The sequence below is a fragment of the Barbus barbus genome, assembly GCF_936440315.1.
Source record: "Barbus barbus genome assembly, chromosome: 9".
Taxonomy (NCBI): Eukaryota; Metazoa; Chordata; class Actinopteri; order Cypriniformes; family Cyprinidae; genus Barbus; species Barbus barbus.
This window is the reverse complement of record NC_136737.1, coordinates 28,740,573-28,749,133: the sequence shown is the minus strand read 5'-3', so window position 1 is coordinate 28,749,133 and position 8,561 is coordinate 28,740,573. Positions and strand designations below refer to the sequence as shown.

The 8,561-nt window shown below is 36.0% G+C and overlaps 1 protein-coding gene across 1 annotated transcript in view; it reads right to left on the bottom strand.

The window, feature by feature from the left end:
- LOC306874657 (NLR family CARD domain-containing protein 3-like) overlaps positions 1–8,561 on the bottom strand; it is a 99,776-nt gene that overhangs the window by 23,456 nt on the left and 67,759 nt on the right. The window lies entirely within an intron of this gene.

Sequence of the window (8,561 nt, the reverse complement as noted above, 5' to 3'; positions counted from 1 at the left end):
GGAGAACATAACAAATGTTTAAACAGAGAAATTTTACAATTTTATCCACTAAGTGAGCTCATTTTTGCATTTATGCATTTAGCAGACGCTTTTATCCAAAGCGACTTACATTGCATTCAAGTTACAGTTTTTAAATTTTTATCAGCTCTTGCTTTCCCTGGGAATTGAACCCATGACCTTGGCGTTGCTAGCGCCATGCTCTACTATTTGAGCTACAGGAAAGCACATTTCAAATTTGATGCCTGCTACAGGTCTCAAAAAAGTTGGCACAGGGACAACAAAGAAATTTTGAAAAGATTCAGCTGGGAGAACATCTAGCAACTAATTAATTTAATTGACATCAGGTCTGTAACAGTATTAGCTATAAAAGAGATGTCTTAGAGAGGCAGAGTCTCCCAGAAGTAAAGATGGACAGAGGCTCTCCAATCTGTGAAAGAGTGTGTAAAAAGATTGTGGAATCCTAAAGGCTTTGTAAATCTCATCATCTACAGTGCATGACATCATCAAAGGTTCAGAGAAACTGGAGAAATCTCTGTGCGTAAGGGACCTTTGTTGAATGCCCGTGGTCTTCAGGCCCTCAGATGACACTGCATCACTCATCAGCATTATTCTGTCATTGACATTAATAAATGGGCCCAGGAATACTTCCAGAAACCACTGGCGGTAAACACAATCTGCTGTGCCATCTGCAGATGCCAACTAAAGCTCTATCATGCAAAAAGGAAGCCATATGTGAACATGGTCCAGAAGCGCTGTCGTGTCCTGTTGGCCAAGGCTCATTTAAAATGGACTGTTTCAAAGTGGAAAAGTGTTCTATGGTCAGACGAGTCCAAATTTGACATTCATGTTGGAAATCACAGACGCCGTGTCCTCCGGGCTAAAAAGGAGGGAGACCTTCCAGCGTGTTATCAGCGTTCAGTTCAAAAACCAGCATCTCTGATGGTATGAGGGTCCATAAGTGCATACGGGCAGCTTGCATGGTTTGGGAGGCACTATGAATGCTGAAAGGTATATAAAGGTTTTAGAGCAACATATGCACCCCTCCAGACGACGTCTATTTCAGGGAAGGCCTTGTGTATTTCAGCAGGACAATGCAAAACCACATACTGCAGCTACTACAACAGCATGGCTTCGTAGTAGAAGAGTCCGGGTGCTGAATTGGCCTGCCTGCAGTCCAGATCTTTCACCTATAGAGAACATTTGGTGCATCATTAAACATAAAAATACATCAAAGATGACCACGAACTCTTCAGCAGCTGGAAATCTATATCAGGCGAGAATGGGACCAAATTCCAACACCAAAGCTCCAGAAACTCATAACCTCGATGCCCAGACGTCTTCAAACTGGTTTGAAAAGAGATGCTACACCATGGTAAACATGCCGCCGTCCCAACTATCTTGAGACCTGTAGCAGGCATCAAATTTTAAATGAGCTCATCTTGTGTATATAATTTTAAAATTTCTCAGTTTAAACATTTGTTATGTTATCTATGTTCTATTGTGAATAAATATTGGCTCATGTGATTTGAAATTTTAGTCTTTTAGTTTTCATTTTATTCAAATTTTAAAAATGTGATTGTGTTCATACACTGCCAACATACATTTATGTTCAAACAACATGCAAAACATCCAATGACCCCTTTAACTATTAACACTGCATATATGAAAAAAACCCACCTGACCCTAAAAAAATTCTAACAAAAGGTTTCTCAGTTGTTTTTTGTAGTATTAGGTGTTCTTAACAACATACTAAAAGTTTACCAAAGTTTGACCACTAGAAAGGTGTAATTTTCAAGATGGTGTCCAAGATGGGCAGGACGCCCTTAATATATCCTAACTCCTTCATTATTTGACCTAGCCAAGTAATCTTGGTGTCTAACCCAATGTTTTCTTGGTCTATGAATCCATTGGACTTGTCTAAATTGCACTGACATGATTACATACTTATGGAATATATGATTTTGTGAGATTACTGTAAGGTTTTATCATTGTTTGGGTGAACCAGAGATGTAAACGATTTAGCCTATGTCATGTAACTCCTACTCAGTAAGTGTTTTTGGACACACACCCTTTTTTTTTTTTGCTAAAACACAGACTTGACATTCAATGTAAAAGTTATTGCACCCAAAAATAACTTAAATTGGAGTTGTATAACTTTGATCATAAATAACTCTGAATTAGCCCGAACAGAGGCCTGTGTGTGAACCCTCTAAAATGGTCACTCATTTCAATTTGAATAAGGTAATACATATGTAATGCATCCTCTATAGATGTTTTGAGTATAAAGGTGGCATTATACTTATCCCAACAAAACTAAATTCACAATTTTCAGCAATTCAGAAGATGGTGGAAGAGAATACTGACATTTGATATTGCTTGTCTCATTGAAATGTTGTTGGTAGCACAGTGTATACCATTTTGCTCAAACAAAATTCATCCTTGACTACTTAAACCCCCCACCCCCCACCAAGATTTCTAACACATGAAAAAGGCCAACAATGTGTGAGTGTGTTAAGAGAGGATGACATTGTTGAATTAGCTTGAGAAAAAAGTACACTCCAAATGCAATTTTGACCATGAGTCATGTTGTTGTAAACCAAGAAACTTGCCCCATTTGCTGTAAAAACTTAAGAGATGGCTCTGATGTCGTTGAGGTTCATCAGGAGGGAGCTGATGGAATCAACAATCAACCGAAACATGAAACGTTTTGTGACGTAAGACCTGGCTCTGTATTGGCTCTCTAGCCTGTGGAAAAGCAACCGGTTCTTAAAGGGTTCGCCAGTCGAACTAACTAAGAACCGGCTATAGCACTGGCTCTGAACTAGCACCTGGAACTGCTTTGGTGGAAAAGGGGTACTTGTAGACCATGTCAAGTTGGGAATTGTGAGAATCACTATAATCAACCTCTATGGGAGGAAGAGTGTGACGACTAATGGTAAATCTAGTGAAGGTCACAGTGCAAAAAAGTATCAAATATAAACCAGAATAAGAGGAAACAACTGAAGAAAATAGAAAAGTATTAAAAAAAATATATATAAAAAACAAAAGGCAAAAAAAAAAAAATTATAAAAAATATAAAAAAATATTTAAAAAAATAAAACACAAATAAATAAAAGGGGTAGCGGTACTGAGCCTTCACGTGGCAGCCCTGTTTTGACAAATTTTACAGTACCACACAGTTTTAATGAATTTATTCTTTATTGGAATCTAAAGAATTGTTATGAACCACAGAAACTACCAACACTAGGCAAAACAATATGAGAAAGGAGAAATATGCAATTACTTAAGGGGAATTGTACTTATTTTTCACATAAATATGCTTGTAACCAATTGATTTAATATATAATTGTACTTGTAATCACTTATCTATAATGCAAATATGCTAATTAGAATATTACATGGCCAAAACATGTATCAGGCACCAGTATTCCTGGTCTAGGAGGAATACAAAGGAGTAATGGTCATTTTAAGGACCTGACAGCCGCCATTTTGAAAATGGGGCCTTTCTTGGAGTCAAACTTTGGTAAACTTTTAGTATGTTTTTAAGTACATCTGATACTACTGTAAACCACTGAGAAACCTTTTGTTAGAATTTTTTTGGGGTCAAGCCATATTTGCAGCTGACTAACACTGGTTTGTAGTGCAAACAATGTTACCGTTTATTGCATGTTGTTATTCTTCTCGTTATTTCTCTACAGCGGCTAATGAACCGGAAGTCCCACATGGTCACAGAAAACGCCTTACTTTATGGAGAGAGAATTGTGTCTTTATTACATGCGCGAAAATAAATGATCCGAGAGAAAAAAAAATATTTGAGAGAAAAGGTTTTCATACCAATAGCAAAAAATAATAATATTTGAGACTAAAAAAAGTTTTGAGAGAAAGTATTTTCTCATAGAACATAAAAAAATATACATTTGAATTTTTTTTCATTATTTCTGAGAAATAAAATCTCTCTCAAAATACTTTGAAAAAAACTCTCAAATATATATTTTTTGCTATCAGTGTGAAATCATTTTCTCTCTAAAAAAAAGTGTTTTTCTCAAAACGCTTTTCTTTGCTCTCGATGCAATTTCTTGCTCTCGTGTCAGATTTTGCTTTCACTGTGAGAATTGTGTCATGGGCGGGGCCACGTTCCTATTGGCCAGTCGGGTGAGCATCGTCTTGTCTTGGGAGTCGAACTGAATCATTACACCATTGCTCGGTTCACCTGCATGATACCGCCTCTGCCTTATGGCTAGTTTAGTTGAGCACGGACACTCCAATGTTTGGGTAAGATGATGACACACAGCTGGCTTAGCAAGTTCAGCATCACTGAAGATTAAACATTAAAAAATAGCACTCATATTCAGGAATGAATGTGTATTATATTATTTGCTTGCTAATCGCTAGTAAAGCTAACCAGCCATCATGCTAGGTAAACTTGCAAACTCACCTGGTTTATATACTATTTTTAAATCAAATGCCAAATGAATGTTTTGATTTAGATAGTTTCACTGTAAGTGAAGTTTTCACTAGCTTCGTAACGTTAGTTCACTGACAACCGGGGCAATTTCCCCTTCATTATCACAGACGTATCGCCTGCGAAAATTAATGCGATATGGCTCAGCTTGTCAGTGAACTTATGGTAGTAAATGCCGCTCCATCTGAAAGCAGGTGATGGCGATTTACTACTAATCAAGGAACCGGCTTTACTGACGAGATGAAAATAACAATGTCATCTGATATATCGCCCAGCCCTAGTTCATCATGTACAACCTCCTGTACAGTTTTACTCCATGGACTCAGAATAAACTATTTTGTTTTAAGGTCAATATGATACATTTTCTGTTTGAACCTATAACTGAACTATAACCTAAAATGATTATTATTAATGTGTTTAGCATCTGTATCTCTCACTATAGGTAGGCTATAGAGCAATATAACTCTAAAATCTTTGCCTTAGACTATGCAATTTAAATGGAGGAAATACAGATAAGTTGACATGAAGGCTATGCATATGTGAAATATATGCTATAAATATAGCAGCATAAATTTAATTACCATGACAGTACAGGCACAAACATATTCGTGGGTTGCTAATGTAAGAGTTAGTCCTAGACCTGCAATTTACCGGTACCTTGTCAGCTCTAGACCTCGGCTAGATGGTTACAAATACAGCAAGCCCTGTGTAGCTGAGTTTGCAAGCTACATGTGCAGTGTAGCTAAACGTGTAGTGCAACAACCATACAAAGACTAACTTATTTTAAACAAAACTAGGTGAGATACTTTCAAACGGTATATCAATAACTGTCTAAAGTTAGATAGCTATAGGGTTGCCACCTCCCATGCATACTAACGTTAGTTGATAGTTGTACAGGAGGTTGTATATGATGAACAAACAGTTACTCTTCAGGTGCTTTGAGGCTAGCAAGTGCAAAGGTAGAAACTAGCTCACTACTCACTAAATAAGGCGTGAAACTATCTAAATCAAAACATTCATTTGGCATTTGATTTAAAAATAGTATATAAACCAGGTGAGTTTGCAAGTTTACCTAGCATGATGGCTGGTTAGCTTTACTAGCGATTAGCAAGCAAATAATATAATACACATTCATTCCTGAATATGAGTGCTATTTTTTAATGTTTAATCTTCAGTGATGCTGAACTTGCTAAGCCAGCTGTGTGTCATCATCTTACCCAAACATTGGAGTGTCCGTGCTCAACTAAACTAGCCATAAGGCAGAGGCGGTATCATGCAGGTGAACCGAGCAATGGTGTAATGATTCAGTTCGACTCCCAAGACAAGACGATGCTCACCCGACTGGCCAATAGGAACGTGGCCCCGCCCATGACACAATTCTCACAGTGAAAGCAAAATCTGACACGAGAGCAAGAAATTGCATCGAGAGCAAAGAAAAGCGTTTTGAGAAAAACACTTTTTTTTAGAGAGAAAATGATTTCACACTGATAGCAAAAAATATATATTTGAGAGTTTTTTCAAAGTATTTTGAGAGAGATTTTATTTCTCAGAAATAATGAAAAAAAATTCAAATGTATATTTTTTTATGTTCTATGAGAAAATACTTTCTCTCAAAACTTTTTTTAGTCTCAAATATTATTATTTTTTGCTATTGTATGAAAACCTTTTCTCTCAAATACTTTTTTTTCTCTCATGAAATGCTTTTTTGCTATCAGTGTGATAACTTTTTCTCTCAAAGTTTTTTTTTTCTCTCGGATCATTTATTTTCGCGCATGTAATAAAGACACAATTCTCTCTCCATATTACTTCCGCATTGAAAAACAAGGTGGATATGTTTTTAACATCCTAAAAGCTCTATACTCCAAAGATAGCCTACTACAAGCTACTCAGTGTATTCAGTAAGTGTCATGTATTATGAGTCGCTTCAGAGGCATAAGTCCTTGCAGCTATTACATTACAACACCAATAAAGTTGACACAAAAAAGGAAATTTACTTTTGGTACTTACAAGTACTTTTAAAAGCAAGTTTGTACTTTTACTTAAAAGTATGGAGCAATGGAGTAATATTTGTCCAGCAGTATCTATACTTTTACTCGAGTAATGGAGTTGTGTACTTTGTCCACCTCTGGTTTCATCAGGGTTGGAGATCTTTGCAGTAAAGTAGATATCCAGGAAAAGGTATAGATTTGGTTTTAGAATTGGGTGCAACAGCGCCGGTGATCTTTAGGGGAACTATGTGAAGGTGAAATAATAAATCAAGTGATCAAGACCTGATTATTAACTGAATTTTCTGAAGATGACAAACAAAGCTTTTTTTTTTACTAATATTTTTGACCAAATTTTCCATTCAGCAAGTATTTGAACAAAAGACTTTATGTTTATGATTTATTAAATGGAGTAAAATTGTACATTGACAATATTGGAGACTTCTGAGCTCCCCCAGGAAAACATGTAATGAGGAACAGGAAAAATACCTACAGTAATGAACAACTTCTGCACTTCTTTTGTAATTTTAAATAAACACACATTTTATGTAATTTTATTCTGGGGTAAATAAACATTTTGATGAATTGTCCAGTAGATGGCTGCAGTGATCCACACATGCTGCTCACTATAGACCAGAGGCTGCATGCAGAGCGCCCCAATGTGTTTGTTTTGTTTTCATCAAGGCACAGGTTTGTCTGTTTTAGTCTATTTAATATTATGTTGTCCTCTCTTGCATGTGACATTGTATCCATGTTTACCTGATGAAATTATTTTTATAGTTATTATTGTTTTTATTTGTAAATGTGATTGATATTCTGTTGATGTTTTGTGTCGTATAAAATAAAATGAGTGAGTTTCTGTGACAGCTATGATGGGCTGGCTTTAAAACCTGCTGTATATAAACTCCTGCGCTCTCACAGACACAATATAGGAGTTAGTGTGCATAATCTGTGAATATTTGATTTATGAATTCATGTCAGGCCCGAGGGTTAATATCAATAAGGAACCATACAACCAGAAGCAAAAGCACATGGCTAATTTGAAAGGTTTGCATGGGTAGAGCAGAAAAAGAATTAACTAAAAAACATCTTGACTACAAAAGGATCAGTTATTAATACTTTGTCTGAAAGCAAAAGCAAAAAGACCTTGACATCTGCTGATTCATCTGTATTTTGTGTGTAAGGTTGATTAATTGTGATCTGAAACTGAAAAACATGTTTTATATATGAAGTGCACACAAAACAATTTGTTGTATTCATACTCTATAATAACTTTCCTTTTCTTTAGCCAGACATTTTTACTACTATTTGTTTTATACTATGATATACAACCACTAAGAGGAATCTTAATTTATGAATATTAATGGATTAATAAAACATTTAGCAAACAGTTCTGGCCCACTTGTTCAGCCTTGGTTCAAGAAGTGTTCATTAGAGTTATAAGACTGTATATGGCGGTGAATAATATCATCACAAACTTTTATTTGAAGTATGTATTTTTTTAATCAGACAAAAATAATAATTGTGTACTTAACATCTTCCTATATCCAGACTCCCATAAAGCATTGTGAACAACATATAGAAATAAAAAACAGCTGTAAATATTAAACCAGGGCTCCTCAAACCTTGCCCTGGAGGACCAGAGGCTGCAGAGTTTAGCTCCAATCCTAATCAAACACACCTACCTGTGATTTTCTAATGATCCTGAACACATTGATTAGCAGCTCAGGTGTGTTTGATTAGGGCTAGAGCTAAAAGTATATGTCATGGGCCAGGTTTGAGGATCTCTTCATTAAACTATTGACTTATATATTTATATACATGTGTGTGGTTTAGTGCTTAATGCACTTATTATGTAATTACATATTGACTCCACTAGAGGGCAACCTGGGGTTATGGTGTGGGTTTTTGGTTGGACTAACTTGCTTGAGTGAGTTAGCAGCAGGAGCTGCTCGGTTCTGTTCTGTATTAATAAACATGCAGTTTTGATATATTATTCTCCGTGTATGTAGTCTATCGGATACACTGCACGAGAAGAAACACTACAATGTGTATGTGTGTGCTTATTTATTTACACATACATACATAGACACATACAAAATGACATACTTTAG